This window comes from Adiantum capillus-veneris, chromosome 16 (assembly GCF_014529385.1).
Source record: "Adiantum capillus-veneris isolate H3 chromosome 16, ASM1452938v2, whole genome shotgun sequence".
NCBI classification, from domain to species: domain Eukaryota; kingdom Viridiplantae; phylum Streptophyta; class Polypodiopsida; order Polypodiales; family Pteridaceae; genus Adiantum; species Adiantum capillus-veneris.
Genome location: NC_140946.1, coordinates 129,803,800 through 129,827,650, shown reverse-complemented (window position 1 = coordinate 129,827,650; position 23,851 = coordinate 129,803,800). Strand labels below are relative to the sequence as shown.

Sequence of the window (23,851 nt, the reverse complement as noted above, 5' to 3'; positions counted from 1 at the left end):
GATTAATCAACACTACATGGTACTTCTCTAGGGTGATGTTGCCACATTGGAATATAGAAATTAGTGAATGGACATCAGGTTTTGACAGTCACAAAATAACTACAATGGCTATTTTAGAAGCAATTGAAATTTTTGTGTAGGGATGTACACCACCATCGCGCACCTCATCGTAGTACATTTAGATCTTTGATTACTGAGGTATGCCAATTCAGATGCTCACATCAAGCCTCAATGTGCATACACTTTTCCTTCTCAAGGTGGCAATGTACTCTGAAAAATTTTACTTCTAGTCTATTTCTCATGTCTACAGCCAACACATTTCTTTTGATCTCATGATTAGATTCACAATCTGAAGCTTAAGACATAATTCACAATTCTCGCATTATGACTAACATCAAGAGCTCCTCCAAGGTGACAGCAAATACCTAGCTAGGTGCGGTGCCTGAACACTATCAAGGAAATGGGTCTCTTTGCCACAAGGGAAAATGCGCAAAACTTCTTGTTCTCAGCTCGAGAACAGCTCATCACAAAACTTTCATGACTTAACTATCACATAACTACTCAACACTTGGTTACTTGTTTCACATTTCTTGCAGTTTCTAATTTTAACTTGCTTGTTGAAGCACATTTGACACTTTTGCGTGTCCATTCATTGGTACTATGATCGGCCGGCCTTCCATTCCTTGGAGTTCCATTTAGCCAAGAGGCACTATGGCATGTTTAGATGGGGTTGCTCATGATGTTGTAATCCACAAACTGGGGTAAGGATTCAGGAGGTTCATTTTTATAGAAAATTTAAATTTTCTTTAACCCATTGAAGCTAGGATGCCAAGTCAATAGAAAGCTGTGTTGAGCATACCCTAAATTGAACTGTCTTTTAACAAATCTCTTTCTAGAAAAGAAGTGTGAATGTACAAAATGCTGCAAACTTATCTCTTGAAATAGCTCTTGAGAAGTGGGGACAAGGAAAATGTCCATAGAACTCAACGCTCTTTGAAACAGATAACTATGCAAGAAATCCCATCCTCACTACCGCACTCTCGAGCATGGTGGGCAAGAAGCTTGGCCGCCACAAGGGGGTCTGGGATGTTCTTGATAAGGTCCACCGCGTCTTGGTTCGAGGAAAATGCTGTCCACGGGCCATTACTGCCTAGCATTAGAAACTCACACGACATATCGACCAGCAAGTCGCTCACATCCGGCTTTGCACTCATGTGCTCCTTCAGTCCCGCATCCCCAAATGCACGGCTGACAGCTAACTGCCCATCCACCCTAGGCAGATCACCTGCATTATACATCCACACCATGTAATGTTCAATTTACCTAGTAAAAAAATAACATAGCTCCATTTTGCTAGTAACATAGCTTTGTCTTTGCACTATTGTAGAGGACCCAATCCTGTCACATATTGATAGTGGAGGGAAGGTGGAAATCAATTATAAATACATTGCTAGATTCCCACTTTAATGGAAAACTTAGCAACAAGGAAAAAGTATGTATTCCCTGCAAGAAAAAATAAAATCGGATTCTTTAAGATTCAATGTAGCATAAGATGTTACCATAAACCCTATTTTATTCAAGGTAGACATATAGCTCAGCTTCATCTAGGAAAAGTGGTGACTACGCCGCGGTTTTTTTTCAAATCTCAGGATGCAAAGCTTATGTGCAAACACCCCACCTCTTCGAATTACCAGTGAAGGGTGTTTGAGCAAAGTTATGTTCAAACAAAAAAGTGTTTATCTTAGTTTAAACAAAAAAGTCTTCGAACGCATGGCCCTCAGGCTCCCACATGCTCGAATTCAAGCTCATGGCCTCCCACTCGGCGCCGTTCTGCTGTATCCATGCCACCCGTGCAAATGAACGCTGGGTGGGAGCGGCCGGCTGGGTTGACCGGTTGCGTCGACCGATGGACCTGTGCAAAGCACCTGGAGATCTCATGACAGCAGCAACTCATCTCTACATTGGCAGGCTCTACTGGGCAGGAAATTTAATGAAACTATGAAGATTGCAGACCCTATTCACATTGTTATTTGAAGAGGCTTTTTTAAAAAAGAATGTTAGAATGTACTCACAATGAAAAGCATGATCTTACCCAAAGCCCTAATTTTCCAATTTCTAATCAGGTGGAGTTTAGGTTTACCTGGGAAAGTGGTAACTATGCCACCTCGCATCTCTACATTGGTACGCTCTACTGGGCAGGAGGGGCAATGGTCCACAGAAAGCTGAACAGCCTTGCCATCTTTGCAAAGGACAGCACGTGCATCGCCAACATTGGCAACGATAAGGTGGGCGCCTGCGTGTAAGAGCATGGCGGTGACGGCAGTGGCTCCACCCTGTGCACCTGCAGAGAGCAGCATGCGATCAGTGAGCAGATATGCGTCGCGTGTGGCGCCTGCAGGATCAGACCACCACCCTCTTGCATGATGCTGTCGAACAGAGTCGATGCAAGCTGCCGCCCCTCTTTGCCGTCCCCATGATCGTCGAACACGCCAAACATAACTTCCTCTTGGGCGCCGCCAGCTCCTGTTTGCATCTTCATTTCCACCTTCACGAAGTCACGTCGTGTTCTCCTCTCTCCCTCCTGCGCCCTAACCACGCAATATCCATACACAGCCTGCGGCTGCATCCCTTCGTTTGTCTGCCCTTGCCCAATTTCCTCCCCCACCTTCTTTCTGATCATTTGCCCCTGCATCTTCTCTCTCTTACACACATCTTCTCTCTCACACACACCTTTCCGATCATTTGCCCCTGCATCTTCTCTCTCACACACACAGCACACCACCTCTTGGCTCAATAGCTGCTCTCTCTCTCTCTCTCTCTCTCTCTCTCTCTCTCTCTCTCCCCACTCCTACAATCATCAACATGACTCTAGAAGAAGAGCAGCGAAGAAAACTAGAGCTTTGCATATACGAGTAACCGGTCTAAAAGACCGAGATGAGGTAGCGAGGGAAGTCAAAGAACTTCTCCGCATGATGGGGAGTGAGGCTACTCATACAAAGGCATGGAGGGTGGGGAAGAAGACGCAAGGAAATGGGGAGACTTCCAAGGAGAGAGCTTTAATCATGCGTTTCCCATCCATGGAGGCAAAGAAGGACTTCTTGAAGAGGCGTCCTACACTTAAGAAAACGGGTATATTCCTTGGAGATGACCTTACTCTCACACAACTTGCGCATATGAGAGGTAATGCCAGAGATTCAAGCGGCGAGAGAGAAGGGAAAGACGGCCTTCTACAGAGATGGTCGGGTGGTGATTGTAGAGCGGCGCTCCACATGACGGTGCGAGACCTATGGGACCACACTCAAAATTGCCACTTGGAATTGTAATGGATCTATGCGCCTTGATGTGGGTGCGTTTGAAGATAGTTTTATGGGAAGAGACATCGTCTTCTACTCTGAGACACATCAGGCCCCTAGGCAGTCTATGCCTCACATTAGTGGATATAGATGGGAGACAGCCTGTAGACAAGAGACACGATCAGAGCATAGAGGGCGGGGCTCAAGAGGAGTGGCAGTGTTATTCAGGGAGGAGTTGCAACCATTGATACATATAGCTCGCAGAGATGAGCAAGCTAGGTACATGTGGGTGAGATTGAGAGCAGAGACGGGCAGATATCTTTACATTGCTATTTGCTACTTTCCCCCGAACACGTCAGTTTATGCACCACCCAGAGGACAGTCCCCCTTCTCTATTTTGGATGATGACATTTGGGAGTTCTCTAGAGATGGTGATATCATCATTCTAGGGGACTTCAATGCTAGGACTGCCGATCATCAGACAGTATTTTATGATACTTCAGAGGAGATGCTGAGAGAGCTAGATGTTGCAGAGACGGGCCTATCCAGGCTATCACAGGATGGGGAACACACTGAGTATGGACGACACTTGATAGACATGGGGACTGCACACGGATTGGCCATCTTGAATGGCCTGCAGAGATTTCCCGATGCGGGGGGTTTTACATGCTTTCCACACAGACATGGAGCCAGCACAGTGGATTATATCATGGCACAGCCAAGCCTCATCTCTCATATCCAGGATCTCACGGTTGGACCCAGACCTGTGGGTGTGGCAGTAGATCATGCTCTTGTATCGTTTACCATCTCTTTTCAGTTTAGTATAGCACACAGGCCACGGGCAGTAGCCCCTACTCGCTACACCTTCACGCGGGAGACGGACTCTGTATACATAGATGGGATCTACAGACGCCTCTGCGCAGAGGAGCCAGGGCGACCTCTAGAGGAGCTTACTACTATACTGACACAGACACTACATGGGGCAGCAGCAGAGGCATACCCACATACCCAGCCTGAGCAGACGCCGTTCGGGGAGCATGCCCCAGAACAACTGGTATGATGAGGAATGCCGAGACACTAGAGCTAGACTTCAGAGGGAGGTACTTTTGGGGGACATCACTCACAGACAGTCACAGATTGACTTCTGACGCCTAGTGCGGCGGAAGAAGAGGGCATTTTTGGCTCGCCTAGAGCAAGATCTATACCAGCTATTCTTGAGTCAAGACTCGCGTGAGGCATGGCGGCTCTTTCATGAGCACTCCCCCCCCCCCCCCCCCCCGCCATTACTTCCACAGAGGCCTGGGGCCAATACGCATCATCTCTATACACAGTTCCTGAGCAGCCCTCCCTTCCCGACCCCCCCGATCCATGCCCACACACATGTGCTTTTTTCACCGCTGAGATGGTGAGGAAGTCCATTGACAGGATGAGGATTGGGAGAGCTTATGATCATGATGGCTTAGTGGCTAAGCATTTCACGCATGCCAGAGATCTACTAGCACAGCTTCTAGCAGTTATGTTTAACCGTGCCATGTGTGAGGGCTTGCCTGATACTTGGAGCCTATCTACTATTGTACCTATCTTCAAGTCGGGAGACCCTATGGAGCCTGGGTATTATCGCACTATCATGATTGGACACACATTGGCACGGTTGTACGCATCTATTCTTGAGCAGCAATTGAGTAGATGGGCAGAGAGGGAGGGGATACGCGCAGCCGGGCAAGCAGGGTTCAGGAGGGGTTTTTCTACTCTTGACCATATCTTGACACTCAGAGCCATCATTGAGGAGGGCAGATCGCATGGGAGACGGATCTATTGTAGCTTTGTGGATTTCCGCAAAGCATTTGACACAGTACCCAGCTAGATTGATGCGCAGATTACAGCAGATGGGAGTACCCACAGAGCTCATTTGGGGGGTCATGGCATTATACAAGTCAATAGTGGGGCATGTACGCACCTCAGAGGGTCTATCCACATCGGTTCACTCCACTATTGGGGTGAAGCAGGGTTGCCCGCTCTCTCCTACTCTATTTGGTATGTATGTGGATGAGGTTTCTGACTACATTGAGAGATATGGTGATAGAGGTGCACAACTGGCAGGGACATGGATTCCACTATTGTTATATGCTGATGATATTGTGTTGATCTCCGACTCTCCGGAGGGGATGCAACGTCACTTGGATGCTTTGCATAGGTTTGCCCAGGAAAGTGGTTTGTCCGTCAACCTTGGTAAAACCAAGGTCATGGTATTTAATACCACCCCGCAGTGGATCAGGAGGTCAGCGCCCGCATTCACATACGGCCAGGAGACAGTGGAGTATACAGATGCTCATACTTACCTTGGAGTGGTTTTTAGTGGGCCAGCATTTTCATTGAGGAGGGGAGCAGAGACTAGATTGACCAGAGCCCAGGCAGAACTGGGTAGACTGGAAAGGATGTGTTCACAAGTTCAGTTTCAGGAGCCTCGGACGAAGCTCTGGCTCTTTGACACTTTGGTGGCTTCTGCATTGCTTTATGGAGCTAAGATTTGGGGACCTTCATTGGATCATCACGGGAGGACAGGCCGCACTGATGGATGGGGGGACATGGAGAAGCCTCTGGTCTCTATGATCTCGCGGCTCATTAGAGCCAAGGCTTCAGTACCACGTGCCATTGTCCGAGCAGAGCTAGCTGACCCCCCACTAGTGGTTGAGACCCTCACCAGATCTGTCTCCTTCATACACCGCGTGTGGGAACTTCCCAGAGACAGATATGCCCGCCTTGCACTTGAGTCCTCTCGACAGTTAGCCATGCAAGGAGATACAGCATGCTGGTATGGGGAGATGACATCATGGTTTCAGGCACATGGGTTCAGCATAGACAGTTTGCCTCCTTTCCAGTACTCACTGGATGCACCCTCTCTGACTCTTACACAGTCCGAGATCACCAGGCTCATCCGCCAGGACCTGACTCAGCTAGACACGAGGAGGACATGGATACAGCCAACACAGGAGCTGGGCACGAAGATGGCTTTCTACAGAGAGCATCTTCTCCAACTTACGGAGGACGGTTTTGTGACGAGGCCCAAGTACATGGATACCCACTTGTCTCATGGGGTCCGATGTGCTATTGGCTAGATACGCACATCTTCACACCAGCTGCGGATCGAAACTGTGAGATACAACGGAGTACCAACAGAGGCCAGGACATGCCCCCTATGTGACATAGAGCCTGAGACAGAGTTGCACTACACATGCCACTGCCCCGTCTATTACGAGATACGAGGCAGCTTCCACTGCTTGTTCAGAGAGGGCTTTGGACCACTCTCCAGAGTCATGCGGTACGAGGATCAGAGATGCTTGGGTTTGTTTTTGCTCGAGCTGCGCAGACACAGAGAGAGCCTGATGAGAGGAGAGGCTAGCCAGCATCAAAGACAGATCATAGACTTCTTTAGAGCAGACACTGGACACCCGGAGGAGTTACTACCACAGTAGAGCTCGCCGCCTCACGCCAGAGGCACACTGATCGATCGGGCGACCGAGCTGGGGAGATCCAAACGCCCGCGACTACGGAGGACTACACAGCACCGACGGAGGCTGCATCAGAGGATTCGGATCACTTTGGCCCGACATGCACGACGCCTGGTCAGACTACTAACCATGGAGGAGATTGATGAGATCCGCCAGCGACCGATGCTGGATCTCTTGTGATTTTAGCTATCCCAGCTAGCTGATTAGTTCCATTTAGTCATTTTGTCATAGTGTCATTGTCATTTTCATTTCATTTTGTTGCTTTTGTTACTCAGACTTTGTATCAGATCCACCACATTGTAACTTTTAGGTCTCATAGGTCACTTTGGCCTTTTGAAGACGTTAATATAACATTTCATTTCATTTCTCTCTGTGTCCGTCTCTCTCTCTCCCTCATCATTCGTGGCATCTCTGTATTTTACCTCTAGAGCTGCGTGAAAATTTGGCTAGAAATAAGGAGTGTGCACCCCACATTTAAGTCAAAAAAAGTGGAATATTCCTAGAATTTAGAGTAGGTGGCAACATTTGATTTGCTAAAAATATCATTATAACTGCCATCATAACTCTCAAAAGTTGTAAATGCTCCATAAAAAATAATAGAAAAAGTAAAAGATATTCAATAGTGAACTCTTTCAATGCACATTTACACAAGGATTTTGAATATATGGTCAAATTTGAATTTTCTCTAAAAATACAAAATCCCCCCCCAAAATTACTAATTTAAAAAATGTTGCCACATTACTAGCTCCCTTACCCTGTAAGGGCAGTTCTTGTAATTATTCTCCTTTTTGGCCTGCGAAGGAAGGGCTAAGCATTTGTTTTTTGCACTTTTTTTTTAATAGCAATGCTCACTACGTGAGCTGAAATATATTAAACCAAATAGTACATACAAGAAAGCTCATGCACTACTGGTGCCATGAGACCATATACAACCATCACTATACTACTGGGAAGCTGACCCCATACAACAGCGCATAAAACTAAACCAAGCTAGAGAGAGAAATCACTGCCAAAGAGAAGACCACAGACATACCAGGAAGCCACGTGCACACGACACGCTTCTGCCACCAAGCTGCCGCATGTCCAAGCATGTCCCGAACCACCAACGCAGGGCCAGAGATACCATAAGGCCAATACTGCCACCAGGCCCCCTCCACCTACCACACAAAGGGGCCCGCCATCGACTGCACCTCCGCTATCAAACCGCAGAAAAGAAAACAACCGCCCAACCAAATGGATCAAGAGGCCACCACAACACCTTAAGGAATCGACATGATGAGCAAGAACGTCGGGCGAGCCAACCGGGTGTCCCCGCCCCCCGGGGCGGTCTCCTGAACTCGGGGTTGCAACCGCGCCCCCTCTCCCACCATCTCGCCAATCACTCGGCTCCACCCAAGAGATCCTGCCTCAGTCCATATATGGACTGCCCCGCAACATAAACCGGACCGGCATTCCTGACCAAACACTTGAGAGTCATTACCCAACTGCATCACATAACATGCCTCTAGTCAACACCCTGCAGAAGAAAGAGACTTGACAGTTTGCGAGCTCAAGATCAAAACTGTCATAGCAGGCCAGAGGTAAAAAATTGCATGGGCCAAGCGCCACCATGAAGAGAAGAGGAGGGCAGGGCACAGGCGAAGCAAGGAGCCGCAAGGGCATTCACGAACAGGCGTAGAGGCCCTCCACCAAGCTATGCTCCCCCGACGGGACCCTATCTCTCATGGTATCTTTTTAGCAATGCTCACAATATGAGCTATAATATATTAAGAACCAAATAGTACATAGCTGCTCATGCACCCCTAGTGCCATGAGACTCCTCAACACACCTTAATCTATACATCTTGCCTTTACAGGGAGGCATACCCAATATGCTACAACTCGCATAACAAAACAAAGCATAAAAACCTGACACGGGCAGGCCATGCCAATGACGCCACCAGGCCTCCCCCGCCTGCCACTCGAGAGGAGGCGCACCACCAACCACCAAGGCCGAATCACCAACGTGAGCCACAGAAGAAAGACCACCCATCCAACAGCACAAAAAGGCCACCACCACATCGCCAATGGGCCGAAGGGGAGAACAAGGCCGCCGGGCGAGCACAGCCAGGTGTCCCCGTCCCCTGTACTCGGGGCTACAACCCCGCTCCCTTTGTCTCGTCCACACCCTGACCCCTCCCATCAGATCCTACCACAGCCCGCACAAAGGCTACGCCATAAAAAGGTCCCGCACAATCCGCACCTGCTATATGAAGGACTCCTACCGACTGCACCCCCACCGTCCACACAAAATGAAGCTAAGACCCAGCACATCCAAAGCCTGCCGTATGAAGAACTCCTGCCGACTGCACCCCCACCGCCCACACAAAATGAAGCTAAGACCCAGCACATCCAAAGACTTGCCTTTCATATGCATATGAAGATGTGCAAAGAGGAGACAACCCGAACAAGTGCAAGAGTAAGAGCTAAAGCCACATAACAATAATGAGGAGAAAAGAAGACTAGTACCACTGCCAGCCTCAGCACCGAGGAAGAAGAGAAAGTGGGGGGAAAGTGGAGACCAGAGACTGTCCCCTTGCATGAGATCTGTAAATACCAAAAAAGCACTGATTGAGTAAAGACCCTTTTTCTCATATTATACACAAAATCATGAGTTACATGAGCATTAGGGTTGAAAAAATTCAAAGTGTGGCCCTAGGTGCATTGTAAGAGGCTTCAAAGGATATCATAATCTCCATCATGTAGGACATAGTGCTTCCTCACATCCACACCAAGAGGGTCATAACTAAGCCAGTAGATATGGAACTTGCATTGAATATTTACCAAGATCCCGCACTTCATACAAATGAGCATAATACTTAGGTTTACCAAGAATATACATCTTTTTATAAAAGCAACCTTCTATTAGTCTACCCTTGATGTAAGAACCGTTTTAATGTGAAAAACACTTGTTTCGCGTGCTTCATACAAATGAGCATAATACTTGGGTTTACCAAGAATATACATCTTTTTAATAAAAGCAATCTACCCTTGATGGAAGAACCCTTTTAATGTGAAAAACGCTTGTTTTGTGTAAACAATTTTGATTTTGTATCAATTTTATTATGTCAAAGTCTAATAAGAACATAGAATTTTGGCGCGGGAACACCGGAACAGTGCCGGAATAAGCTTTACAGATGATTGGAATAAAAACGGGAATGCAATTACGGGATGTAAAAATGGCTATTTATTATTTTTAGCCATAAATGGAATATACAGAGTCGGATGGACATGTGGGTTCGTTCGTTGCAAAGATAACATTAATATCTTCAATTTGAGTACTCATTAGGGGAAGCTTGAGGTCTATACGGGCCCTTTAAGCTGCCATATTATCTTTTTAATCACTTTCGCTTAAGGTGCTAATCAAACCATATATATATGTACATAGGTCCACCTACTTCTTAGATTTTGCATGCTTCAACAGAAAACACAACTACTCTATAGGGCCTCATGGAGGGCATTTTGTATGGGATCTAAAGCCCAATACGGAAAAATATACTTCAATTGTGGCACTCCTCTCTGTACACAGAAAAAGACCTCGAGTAAGCATAAATGATTTCTTTGCATCTCTCTTGCTCTAGAAGTAAGCCCCATCCGTCAATCCCATTACCATGAAGCCTCTGGATGGATTAGATCCACATAACCGCTGGGTTGACAGTACCTCCTCTCTCTCGATCTGTCGGCATCTGGCTCTCCCAACTCATAACTCTACCTAGAATTCCAAACATATGTGTTATGTGTGAAGCCACCATCATTGCAATGTTGTGGACAGAGATATCATGAACCTTCAAGTCTTTGCAAATGATAAGCATTGTAGGGAGTGTGGTCCGACTGCTTGAACATGAACGCCTGTTGGCTTAACATACACAGCAGTGGAAAGGTACCAATTCATGATCATGCAGTAGCATAGGCCAAAACCACTCACCCTGATATCAAACCAAATAATTGGTTGACACGTGCCTTTCACCCCTCATATTTTGGCTCGGCCACATTGTGCATGCATATAAGGGGAGTTGGGATCAGATTCAGGGTTCATCCATGACCTGCGAGTTCAGACAGACTGAGTTTCTACAGACCTGGGGCAGATTTGAGGTCTTCTTCACTCTCTTGCATGGTAATCATGGAATATAATGAGCCCTGTTTTTTCTGGAAAAAACAAAACCATGTCTGCCAAAGGCTAGGATTTTGCTGCAAACAAGAAGGTATCAAAATGGGGTCAATATACCAATTATTGCCTTCAAGGCAACCACTCTAATGCTCTACTAAGTCGCCCTCAAAGCGATGATCGATGATACCCAATCCCCTTCACGTTTTGATTGATTGAGTAGCTCTATCCCAAACCACTCAGATCCCCACATCAGCAAGGCCATTGAAGCCAGCACAAAAGCATTTGAAAATCGACCTTCGAAGCTAAGAGAAAAGAGAGCATGAAAGGCACATAAAACCATATGTAAGTGCTTACCACTATCATTGTTAAAATGGAGGTTGTCCCAGATGTTGGAGTTGAAAAGAGGACGACCTACCTCTCATGGTTCTGACCATGCAGCATCTTAACTACTCTCTGAAAAATTATTGGAGGTTGGAGTCTTACTTACTCTCAGAAAAATTGTTGGCGCCTATAAACGTGCGTACCTGGTCATGGAAAATGCAATTACACCATCCATCTATATAGACGAGCGCTTCAACTTTACTCAATGCCACCATTTGCTTTCAAGACTTCCTAGTCCTTTCATTTTGTTTGTTGTAATTGTCTCAGCAGCTTCGTAATCATCACGACGTTCATGTTATATAAAACAGTATACCTAGAAAGACAAGTCGCAATTCAAACAATTATGTAAAGAATGCAACAATAATTCATGTAGCAAAACCAGTTTGAAACCGATAAAATACACTAGCACAGACTCTATGCCAAAAAGTACTAAGTATTCACAAGATAAACATTTGGAAATAGAAAAGTCAAACACACTCTTCCCACATCTGTTTGTGTGAGCAACGCCTTGACATAAGTGTCTGACAAGACACATCATCCGCAACTCTCCCTGTGGGGATCACATCTGTTTGTGCAAGCAATGCCTTGACATAAGTGCGAGCAATGTCTTGACATAAGTGTCAGCAGAGACGACATAAAGAATACAATACAAACATCAAAATCATACCAAGTCCTCTCGCTCCCAAGAAAGCGTATGACAATACACATCATCCGCAACCGCAACCTCTCTCTCTGGGGGTCACCATACACAACCAGAAAAAAAGCAAACTAGTAAGCAAAATTGCCCTAATAATGCATTTTAAAACTAGCTACAACACAAACCACAACTAGCAAAAGCAAAGTAATGCAATATATGGTGAACCAAATGCTTTTGTTGTTGTGGCTTGTGTTAATTACAACAAAAAAAATCCGAATCATACAAACTAGTTACATCCAACTCTTCCATGCAACAACAAACAAGTACTCTTAACTACAACGAAAAATCGGTGCATGTGACTCTTCTTGACAACCTAAGCTAACAGCTCTAGCTATATCTTGTGGTGAAACTAACTGAATACCAATGCCCTTGTCTGTTGCAATTTTGATAAGTTCTAAACCTATGTGATAGCACATTCTAAAAAAATTAGAAAAAACAAGACGAATCCAATCATTAAATGTTGTATATTTACCTTGACTATAGAAACCAGCCTGAAAATGTTTAAATATATGCAATTGATCACGCCCTTGTTGAAACATTACGACATGGTGTCATGCATTCGTACTAACATACACACATGGAGCAACATACTTAACCTCGTTCGAAAGTCGACCGGCACCGCTACCGCCTCGCAAGAGCTTCTAAGCAAAAAGCAAATCATCAAGCCACTCTCTCAAGTCCCTGAACGTTCGAAGATCCATACCTACCTAAGACTCCAAGGTAACGGCGACAGGCTGAGCCAATGGAAAATTGCAAGCCATCGTCTTGCAAAAGCTTCAAACTGTTTCCAATTACCATCCGACAGACGAATAGACGGGGGAGGTTTGTTAAACCTCTACCATAACTTCATAACCTCCTGCACAAGCAACCTTGTCATTGAATGACAAGGTTACAAACGAAGGGCACTGTAAACACTAGGAAACTGGGAAGGATCCATTATCGTAAGCTCGGTGCATGAGAGAGAGAGAGAGAGAGATGTGTGTACGCGGGTGAGCAGGGTGCCGGTGCGGGTACGGGTGCGTGGGTGAGCGAGAGAGGAGAGAGAAAAAAAAGAGAGAATTATTTTTCTTAAAAAACATCATTAAATATTCGCTTCATGTGTGTTAAAATTTAACCACGTCCATGCCACGAGGGGCGAGTGCCTCTCTCTCTCTCTCTCTCTCTCTCTCTCTCTCTCTCTCTCTCTCTCTCTCTCTCTCTCTCATGCACCGAGCTTACGATAATGGATCCTTCCCAGTTTCCTAGTGTTTACACTGCCCTTCGTTTGCAACCTTGTCATTCAATGACAAGGTTGTTTGTGCAGGAGGCTATGGAGTTATAGCAAAGGTTTAACAAACCCCCCCCCCCCCCCCCCCCCCCCCCCCCCCCCGTCTATTTGTCTACCGGATGGTAATTGGAAACAGTTTGAAAGCTTTTGCAAGACAATGGCCTGCAATTTTCCATTGGCCCACCCTGTCGCCGTTACCTGGAGCCTCAGGTGGGTGCGGATCTTCGAACGTTCAGGGGCTCGAGAGAGTGGCTTGATGATTTGCTTTTTGCTCAGAAGCTCCTGCCAGGCGCTAGAGGTGCCGGTCGACTTTCGAACGAGGTTAAGTATGTTGCTCCATCTGTGTATGTTAGTACGAATGCAGGACACCATGTCGTAATGTTTCAACAAGGACGTGATCAATTGCATATAGTTAAGTATTTTCAGGCTGGTTTCTATAGTCAAGGTAAATATACAACATTTACTGATTGGATTCGTCTTGTTTTTTCTAATTTTTTTAGAATGTGCTATCACATAGGTTTAGAACTTATCAAAATTGCAACAGACAAGGGCATTGGTACTCAGTTAGTTTCACCACAAGATATAGCTAGAGCTGTTAGCTTAGGTTGTCAAGAAGAGTCACATGCACCGATTTTTCGTTGTAGTTAAGAGTACTTGTTTGTTGTTGCATGGAAGAGTTGGATGTAACTAGTTTGTATGATTCGGATTTTTTTTGTTGTAATTAACACAAGCCACAACAACAAAAGCATTTGGGTCACCATATATTGCATTACTTTGCTTTTGTTAGTTGTGGCTTGTGTTTTAGCTAGTTTTAAAACGCGTTAATAGGGCAATTTTGCTTGCTAGTTTGTTTTTGTTTTCTGTTTGTGTATGGTGACCCCCACAGAGAGAGGTTGCGGTTGCGGATGATGTGTATTGTCATACGCTTTCTTGGGAGCGAGAGGACTTGGTATGCTTTTGATGTTTGTATTGTATTCTTTATGTTGTCTCTGCTGACACTTATGTCAAGACATTGCTCGTACTTATGTCAAGGCATTGCTTGCACAGACAGATGTGATCCCCATAGGGAGAGTTGCGGATGATGTGTCTTGTCAAACACTTATGTCAAGGCGCTGCTCACACAAATAGACCTGAGAAGAGTGTGTTTGACTTTTCTATCTCCAAATGTTTATCTAGTGAATACTGTGCTTTTTGGCAGTGTGTGCTAGTGTATTTTATGGGTTTCAAACTCGTTTTGCTACATGAATTATTGTTGCATTCTTTACATAATTGTTTGAATTGCGACTTGTCTTTCTAGGTATACCGTTTTATATAACATGAACCTTGTGATGATTACAAAGCTGCTAAGACGATAACAACAAACGAAATGAAAGGACTAGGAAGTCTTGAAAGCAAATGGTGGCATTGAGTATAGTTGAAGCGCTCGCCATACAGATGGATGGTGTAATTGCATTTTCCATGACCGGGTACGCATGTTTTTCCCCCCCTTGTAAAGTAGGTCCCCAATGGTGTTTTTAAATGCCAAAGGCTGTATAGCCCCTGACGGCGTTTATAGGCGCCAACAATTTTTCTGAGAGTAAGTAAGACTCCAACCTCCAATAAGTTTTCTAAGAGTAGTTAAGATGCTGCAAGGTCAGAACCATGAGAGGTGGGTCATCCTCTTTTCAGCTCCAACATATGGGACAACCTCCATTTTAACAATGATAGTGGTAAGCACTTACATATGATTTTATGTGCCTTTCATGCTCTCTTTTCAAATGCTTTTGTGATGGCTTCAATGGCCTTGCTAATGTGGGGATCTGAGTGGTTTGGGATAGAGCTACTCAATCAATCAAAACATGACCACTTCCTCTTGGGCGCCGCCAACTCCTGTTTGCATCTTCATTTCCACCTTCACGAAGTCACGTCGTGTTCTCCTCTCTCCCTCCTGCACCCTAACCACGCAATATCCATACACAGCCTGCGGCTGCATCCCTTCGTTTGTCTACCCTTGCCCAATTTCCTCCCCCACCTTCTTTCTGATCATTTGCCCCTGCATCTTCTCTCTTACACACATCTTCTCTCTCACACATTCACCTTTCCGATCATTTGCCCCTGCTCACACACATAGCACACCACCTCTTGGCTCAATAGCTGCTCTCTCTCTCTCTCTCTCTCTCTCTCTCTCTCTCTCTCTCTCTCTCTCTCTCTCTCTCTCTCTCTCTCTCTCTCTCTCTCTCTCTCTCTCTCTCATCATTCGTGGCATCTCTGTATTTTGCCAACTATCCTTCTAGAGCTGCGGTGGTGGTCGGTTGATGCATAGTTAGGGGTTTTCTTGTGGCCGGCTTGTGTGCCTTGTTGTTCCCCTTTTTACTTCGTTAGCGTAGTGGACATTTCGCAATCCCTGGCCTGTCATTAGCCAACGTGGCTCCAACGCTTAAAAGCTCTAAAAAAAACTATGCCGTCAAAAGCCCAGCGCTAAAAATCTCTAAAAAAAACTCCAAGCCTTCGCAATACTGTGGATAGCGCCACTGCTAGGAGCATGTCATGCTTGTTGCTCTGGAACGCCAACGCCAGCAACCACCTCAGCAGGACAGTCCGCCATCCCCGCCGTCTTCTGCTGAGGTATATTCTAGTGAAGCATTGCAATCTGGATGTATAGGTCATCACCAAGTACCAATCATATGGATGCGCGATCCAAAACCGTAGTCCGTGGACACATGAAGATCACTCTAGTATTATCATGTAGTTCTCTAATGTTTCAAGGTACAACAATGCGGAGAAAATGTGGTCATGTGTCCTCCTTGGAATCACTTGTGCCTACTCTACGGGATTATGCATTCAAAACAATGTCACTGAGAAACATTCAAGTGAATGAGGACTTCTTTCTCAAGTATCCATGGGATGTCTGTATAGGTAGAGAAAAGCACATTTTCTTATTTTTTAAGTGGACTTGGAAGTTTTCTAACTTCAGTAAATGTGGGTTCGTCTTTCTCTCATCATATGATGTAGCAAATGATCACACATACTTGTTGGTAGTATGTTGCAAGCCTCGTCACTATATGGCACGACTCTGGTCAGAGGGGATCTAGGGCCCAAATTTGGGGGCGCAAGGCGGCTTTAATCTCGGCCGTCGGATCACAAAGTGAACTGGGGTGAACTAGGGGGTGAACTCGGGGCAAAAATGGCACCCCAAGTTCACTCCTAGTTCACCTGCCTCGCGGGGTGTGGGTCAAACCTGGGACGTCTCGGTTACCACACGAATGCCCTACCACCACACTAGCGCGCGTCGCTGTCCATGTTGGCATGGCACATGATCATACCCTAGTTTAGGCGCCCCAATTCACCCGCCCCTCAGCTCACCCACCCCTAGTTCACCCCTAGTTCACTTTGTGATCCGACGGCGGAGATTAAAGCCGCCTCGCGCCCCCAAATTTGGGCCCTAGATCCCCTCTGACCCAGAGCCGTGCCATATAGTGACGAGGTGTTGCAAGTACACGAGTAAAGGGAAAAGAGTGATGCTTACCAAGGATGACTATCATTGGAAGCAACAAGGGCCACCAGTGGTGAAAAAGAACAGTGACTATACCTTAAAGTATTTCACGTACAAAAAACGGAAAGGGAGGCAAATTGACATCACTAAGCATCATGATGGGTGCACATATTTTATGGAAGAATGCACCGTAGATAGTGTCAAAGGTTACGCGCTCGTAAAACTTCACAAGAGAACCGTCACCCATGATAAACAAGTCAAAGGAAAACCTGCCACCACTGATGGCGAACAATCTGTTGCTGAGGTCACCGATGCGTGTTCGCAAAATACTATGTTATTAAACGGCAATGAGGCGGCTATTGACAGTCTCATGTGGAATCTTTCGGCTCTTGAGGAGCTTCGTGTCCCGAGTGTGGACTCTTGGAATGCGTTGATTGCATGATTTGCTCCACAAGAGCAGGGCCAGCAAGCTCTATTTTGTTTTCAACGGATGCGAAGCGAGGGCCTCTCTCAAGATGCAATCACGTACACATGCATGAAGGCATGTAGCTCTACGGAAGAAGCTGATATGGGCACAAAAAGTGCTTGAGAAGCTTTCTTTCCAGAATGTCGCGTCTTGAAATGCATTGATTACGGGATGTGCACAACAAGAACATGGCTATTGAAAGAAGATGTCATGCTTGGGATTGTCTTGGTCGATATGTATGCCAAATGTGGTATGCTTGAGAGAGCACAAAAAGTGCTAGAGCAGTTGTCTGTCGGGAATGTCGCCCCTTGGAATGCATTGATTGAGGGATGTGTGCAACAAGAGCAAAGAAAGCTCTAGGTTGGTTTTAGCGGATGCAAAGCAAGTATATCTCTCCAAATTCATTCAAGGCATGTGGCTCTACGCAAGTGCTCGAGGAGATTCATGTCGTGAGTGTGGACTCTTGGAATGCATCGATTGCATGGTTTGCTTCACAAGGACAGGGCCAAAAAGCTCTATTTTGTTTTTGGCAGATGCGAAGCAAGGGCTTCTCTCCAAATGCAATCATGTACGCATGCATGAAGCCATGTAGCTCTATGCAAGAAGCTTGTATGGGCACAAAAATTCACAATTATATTGTTAGTCAGAGGCTGCTGAATGCATATGCTTGCACCTTGAAGGCCATTGACCTTTTGCAACGCCGTTGACATGGGTGAGAGAATTAATGAGCCCATACTTGGTCCGATGCTCTTGGGGAAGCGTATCATGCTCTAGGCTGCTTTCAACGGATGCAAAGCAAGTGTATCTCTCCAAATTCAGCATCCTATACTTGTGTCTTGAAGGCTATGCTTACATCTTGAAGGCATGTGGCTCTATGCAAGACCTCAAGGAGCTTCCTTTTTGGAGTGTGGACTCTTGGAATGCTTCGCATCTGGCCTCTCTCCAGATGCAATCACCTAGGCATGCATCTTGAAGGCATGTGGCTCTACGCAAGAAAAGTCATGCTTGCGACTATCTTGGTGAATAAAATGTGGTGTGCTTGAGAGAGCACAAAAAGTGCTTAGGGAGCTTTCTGTCCGGAATGTCGCCTCTTGGAATGCACTGATTGCGGGATGTGCGCAACAAGAGCAGGGACTGAAAGCTCTATGTTGTTTTTAGCAAATGCAAAGAAAGTATATATCTCCTAATTCAATCAAGGCATGTGGCTCTACGCAAGTGCTCAAGGAGCTTCGTGTTCTGAGTGTGGACTCTTACAATGCGCTAATTGGATGATTTGCTCCACAAGGGCAGGGCCAGCAAGCTCTATTCTATTTTCAGCAGATGCGAAGTGAGGGCCTCTCTCCAGATGCAATCACGTACGCATGCATGAAGACATGTAGCTCTACTGAAGAAGTTGTTATGGGCACAAAAAGTGCTTGAGCAGCTTCCTGTCCGGAATGTCGCCTCTTGAACTGCATTGATCGCGGAATGTGCACAACAAGAACATGGTTGTTGAAAAGAGATGCCATGCATGGGACTGTCTTGATCAATATGTATGCCAAATGTGGTGTGCTTGAGAGAGCACAAAAAGTGCTAGAGAAGTTTTCTGTCCGAAATGTTTGCCCCTTGGAATGCACTGATTGCGGGATGTGCGCAACAAGAGCAGGGCAAGAAAGCTATAGGTTGTTTTTAGTGGATGCAAAGAAAGTATATCTCTCCAAATTCATTCAAGGCATGTGGCTTTGTGCAAGTGCTCGAGGAGCTTCGTGTCCTGAGCGTTGACTCTTAGAATGTGTTGATTGCATGATTTGCTCCACAAGGGCAGGGCCAGCAAGCTCTATTTTGTTTTCAATAGATGCGAAGCGAGGGCCTCTCTCCAGATGCAATCACGTACACATGCATGAAGGCATGTAGCTCCACGCAAGAAGCTGATATGGGCAGGAAAAGTGTTTGAGGAGTTTCGTTTCCAGAATGTCGCCTCTTCAAATGGATTGATTACAGGTTGTGCAAAACAGGAACATGGCTATTGAAAGAAGATGCTATGCTTCGGACTGTCTTGGTCGATATGCATGCCAAATGTGGTGTGCTTGAGAGAGCACAAAAAGTGCTAGAGCAGTTTTCTTTCCGGGCTGTCGCCCCTTGGAATGCACTGATTGCGGGATGTGTGCAACAAGAGCAGGCAAGAAAGCTCTACGTTGTTTTTAGTGGATGCAAAGCAAGTATATCTCTCCAAATTTAGTCAAGGCATGTGGCTCTACGCAAGTGTTTGAGGAGCTTCATGTTCTGAGTGTGGACTCTTGGAATGCGTTGATCGAATGATTTGCTCCACAAGGGCAGGGCCAACAAGCTCTATTCTATTTTTAGTAGACGCGAAGCAAGGGCCTCGCAACAAGAGCAGGGCAAGAAAGATGCAAAGCAAGTATATCTCTCCAAATTCAGTCACCTACTCTTTCATCTTTAAGGCATGTGGCTCTATGCAAGTGCTCGAGGAGCTTCATGTCGTGAGTGTGGACTCTTGGAATGCGTCGATTGCATGATTTGCTCCACAAGGCCAGGGCCAAAAAGCTCTATTTTGTTTTTAGCAGATGCGAAGTAAGGGCCTCTCTCCAGATGCAATCATGTATGCATGCATGAAGCCATGTAGCTCTACACAAGCTTGTATTGGCACAAAAATTCACAATTATATTGTTTCTCACCAACCGAAGTCTCTTGGAGTGCTTTTATATCCAGTTATGTCAAGCAAGGACAGGTGAGAAAGCTCTGAAATTAATTTCAAAGATGCAATATGACATGGGCATATTCTTCATGACCATTTTGCCCGAAATGTTGCTTGTCGAATGCATTAAATGATGGGAATGGCGTCTCTTTCAATGCATTGGTAGCGGGATACGGACCGCAGAAGCAAGCGCAGAAAGCTCTAGGCTATTTTCATCTTTTTATCTGTAGTGTCGACTCCTTGAATGCACTCACTGTGGGATATGCGCAACAAGAGCAAGGCCAATGAGAGATACAGGAAAGAAGTTGTGCTTGGCTTTGCCTGGGACTATGTGTACGTCACATATGGTGCTCTTCAGAACGCATGAAAAGCACCCGAGGAGCTTCTTGTGCGGAACGCCGCCACAAGATCACAGGAAGGGTCTCTATCCAGATGCAATCAACTACGTCTACACAAGAATCTGAAAGGCATGCGGGTCAACAGATGCAATCACCATAGATATTAGAATTCACGATATGATCGCTAGTCAACATTTGTTGGGAGTACGATTTCATGCTTGGTGGTGGTTTGATCGATATGTATACAAAATGTGGTGTTCTCACAATAGCATAAAATCTTCTTGAAGGGTATCCTCCCAGGGATGTCGTCTCTTGCAGCGGGTTTAGTGCAGGAAATGCCCAACATCATTGATGCAAGGAAGTCCATTGGCGACAGACATTCAATCGCGCGGTGAGTAAGAATTATCGTTTTCTGATTTTTGACACTGAGAATGCAGTTAATGAACACACTGAAAATTGCACGCTGCCATGGAAATGACACGTTCCCTCGTATTATAAAAATTGGGGAGGACTGTGCAAACTCCCCCATGCAAGGAGACCAATTTATATCCCCTTTGTCGATATGTATGCCAAATGTGGTGTGCTTGAGAGAGCACAAAAAGTGCTAGAGAAGTTTTCTGTCCAGAATGTTTCCCCTTGGAATGCACTGATTACGGGATGTGCGCAACAAGAGCAGGGCAAGAAAGATGCAAAGCAAGTATATCTCTCCAAATTCAGTCACCTACTCTTTCATCTTTAAGACATGTGGCTCTATGCAAGTGCTCGAGGAGCTTCATGTCGTGAGTGTGGACTCTTGGAATGCGTCGATTGCATGATTTGCTCCACAAGGCCAGGGCCAAAAAGCTCTATTTTGTTTTTAGCAGATGCGAAGTAAGGGCCTCTCTCTAGACGCAATCATGTATGCATGCATGAAGCCATGTAGCTCTACACAAGCTTGTATTGGCACAAAAATTCACAATTATATTGTTTCTCACCAACTGAAGTCTCTTGGAGTGCTTTTATATCCAGTTATGTCAAGCAAGGACAGGTGAGAAAGCTCTGAAATTAATTTCAAAGATGCAATATGACATGGGCATATTCTTCATGACCAATTTTGCCCGAAATGTTGCTTGTCGAATGCATTAAATGATGGGAATGGCGTCTCTTTCAATGCATTGGTAGCGGGATACGGACCGCAGAAGCAAGCGCAGAAAGCTCTAGGCTATTTTCATCTTTTTATTTGTAGTGTCGACTCCTTGAATGCACTCACTGTGGGATATGCGCAACAAGAGCAAGGCCAATGAGAGATACAGGAAAGAAGTTGTGCTTGGCTTTGCCTGGGACTATGTGTACGTCACATATGGTGCTCTTCAGAACGCATGAAAAGCACCCGAGGAGCTTCTTGTGCGGAACGCCGCCACAAGATCACAGGAAGGGTCTCTATCCAGATGCAATCAACTACGTCTACACAAGAATCTGAAAGGCATGCGGGTCAACAGATGCAATCACCATAGATATTAGAATTCACGATATGATCGCTAGTCAACATTTGTTGGGAGTACGATTTCATGCTTGGTGGTGGTTTGATCGATATGTATACAAAATGTGGTGTTCTCACAATAGCATAAAATCTTCTTGAAGGGTATCCTCCCAGGGATGTCGTCTCTTGCAGCGGGTTAAGTGCAAGAAATGCACAACATCATTGATGCAAGGAAGTCCATTGGCGACAGACATTCAATCGCGCGGTGAGTAAGCATTATCGTTTTCTAATTTTCGACACTGAGAATGCAGTTAATGAACACATTGAAAATTGCACGCTGCCGTGGGAATGGCACGTTCCCTCGTATTATAAAAATTGGGGAGGCCTGTGCAAACTCCCCCATGTAAGGAGACCTGCATGTTTTCTTTTTTTTTAAACATAAAAATGAAACAACAAACAATTAATAACATTGACATCTTGTATGATCGTGAACATTGAGCTTGACAAAACTCTTTAACACTCCTTGTGGTTTTTGGCGAGGTACCCCTCTGAAGCACTACGATCGGTAACCAATTTATGCGGAGGTACACCACTAAACCGCGACGATCGGTATCCCAAACACTCTCAGGTAAAAAAATCTAACACTCTTTCATGAAATCTCTCTCTTCTCTCTCTCTCCCTCTCTTACTCTCTCAGTTTCCAATATTTTGTTCGATCTCAATTCGATGGAACATAGCTAACAAAGCACTCTAGTTACTGCCCCTTCCTTGTATTTAGGGTAAGGGGGCCGGTTAGAAGTAGAGGGCTAGAAATAAGGAGTGTGCACCCCACATTTAAGTCAAAAAAAGTGGAATATTCCTAGAATTTAGAGTAGGTGGCAACATTTGATTTGCTAAAAATATCATTATAATTGGCATCATAACTCTCAAAAGTTGTAAATGCTCCATTAAAAATAATAGAAAAAGTAAAAGATATTCAATAGTGGACTCTTTCAATGCACATTTACACAAGGATTCTAAATATATGGTCAAATTTGAATTTTCTCTAAAAATACAAAATCCCCCCCCCCCCCCCCAAAATTACTAATTTAAAAAATGTTGCCACATTACTAGCTCCCTTACCCTGTAAGGGCAGTTCTTGTAATTATTCTCCTTTTTGGCCTGCGAAGGAAGGGCTAAGCATTTGTTTTTTGCACCTTTTTTTTTATAGCAATGCTCACTCCGTGAGCTGAAATATATTAAACCAAATAGTACATACAAGAAAGCTCATGCACTACTGGTGCCATGAGACCATATAAAACCATCACTATACTACTGGGAAGCTGACCCCATACAACAGCGCATAAAACTAAACCAAGCTAGACAGAGAAATCACTGCCATACCAGGAAGCCACCACACGACAGGCTGCTGCCACCAAGCTGCCGCATGTCCAAGCATGTCCCGAACCACCAACGCAGGGCCAGAGATACCATAAGGCCAATACTGCCACCAGGCCCCCTCCGCCTACCACACAAAGGGGGCCCGCCATGACTGCACCTCCGCTATCCAAACCGCAGAAGAGAAAACAACCGCCCAACCAATGGATCAAGAGGCCACCACAACACCTTAAGGAGTCGACATGATGAGCAAGAACGTCGGGCGAGCCAACCGGGGTTTCCCCCCCCCCCCCCCCCCCCCCCCCCCCCCCGGGGGCGGTCCCTTGAACTCGGCGTTGCAACCGCGCCCCCACTCGCACCATCTCACCAATCACTCGGCTCCACCCAAGAGATCCTGCCTCAGTCCATATATGGACTGCCCGCAACATACACCGGACCGGCATTCCTGACCAAACACTTGAGAGTCATTACCCAACTGCATCACATAACATGCCTCTAGTCAACACCCTGTAGGAGATAGAGACTTGACAGTTTGCCGAGCTCAAGATCAAAACTGTCATAGCAGGCCAGAGGTAAAAAATTGCGTGGGCCCAAGCGCCACCATGAAGAGAAGAGGAGGGCAGCGCACGGGCGAAGCAAGGAGCCGCAAGGGCATTCACGAACAGGCGTAGAGGCCCTCCACCGAGCTCTGCTCCGGGACCCTATTTCTCATGGTATCTTAACCTTTTTTCCACATTTTTATTTTACTTTT

At 45.8% G+C, this 23,851-nt stretch overlaps 1 long non-coding RNA gene and 1 pseudogene across 2 annotated transcripts; both read right to left on the bottom strand.

Moving 5' to 3' along the window:
• Window positions 1-856: 856 nt before the first annotated feature.
• LOC147439864 (putative protein phosphatase 2C 20) lies at window positions 857-23,851 on the bottom strand (annotated as a pseudogene). The gene is made up of 4 exons (XR_015184653.1): window positions 23,107-23,851; window positions 9,311-9,388; window positions 2,141-2,754; window positions 857-1,285 (listed from the first exon to the last, which is right to left on the bottom strand). The product of XR_015184653.1 is annotated as a putative protein phosphatase 2C 20 (transcript).
• On the bottom strand, window positions 9,396-11,896 carry LOC147439865 (uncharacterized). The gene is made up of 3 exons (XR_015184654.1): window positions 11,817-11,896; window positions 11,474-11,643; window positions 9,396-11,402 (listed from the first exon to the last, which is right to left on the bottom strand). It is a non-coding gene; the product is annotated as an uncharacterized LOC147439865 (long non-coding RNA).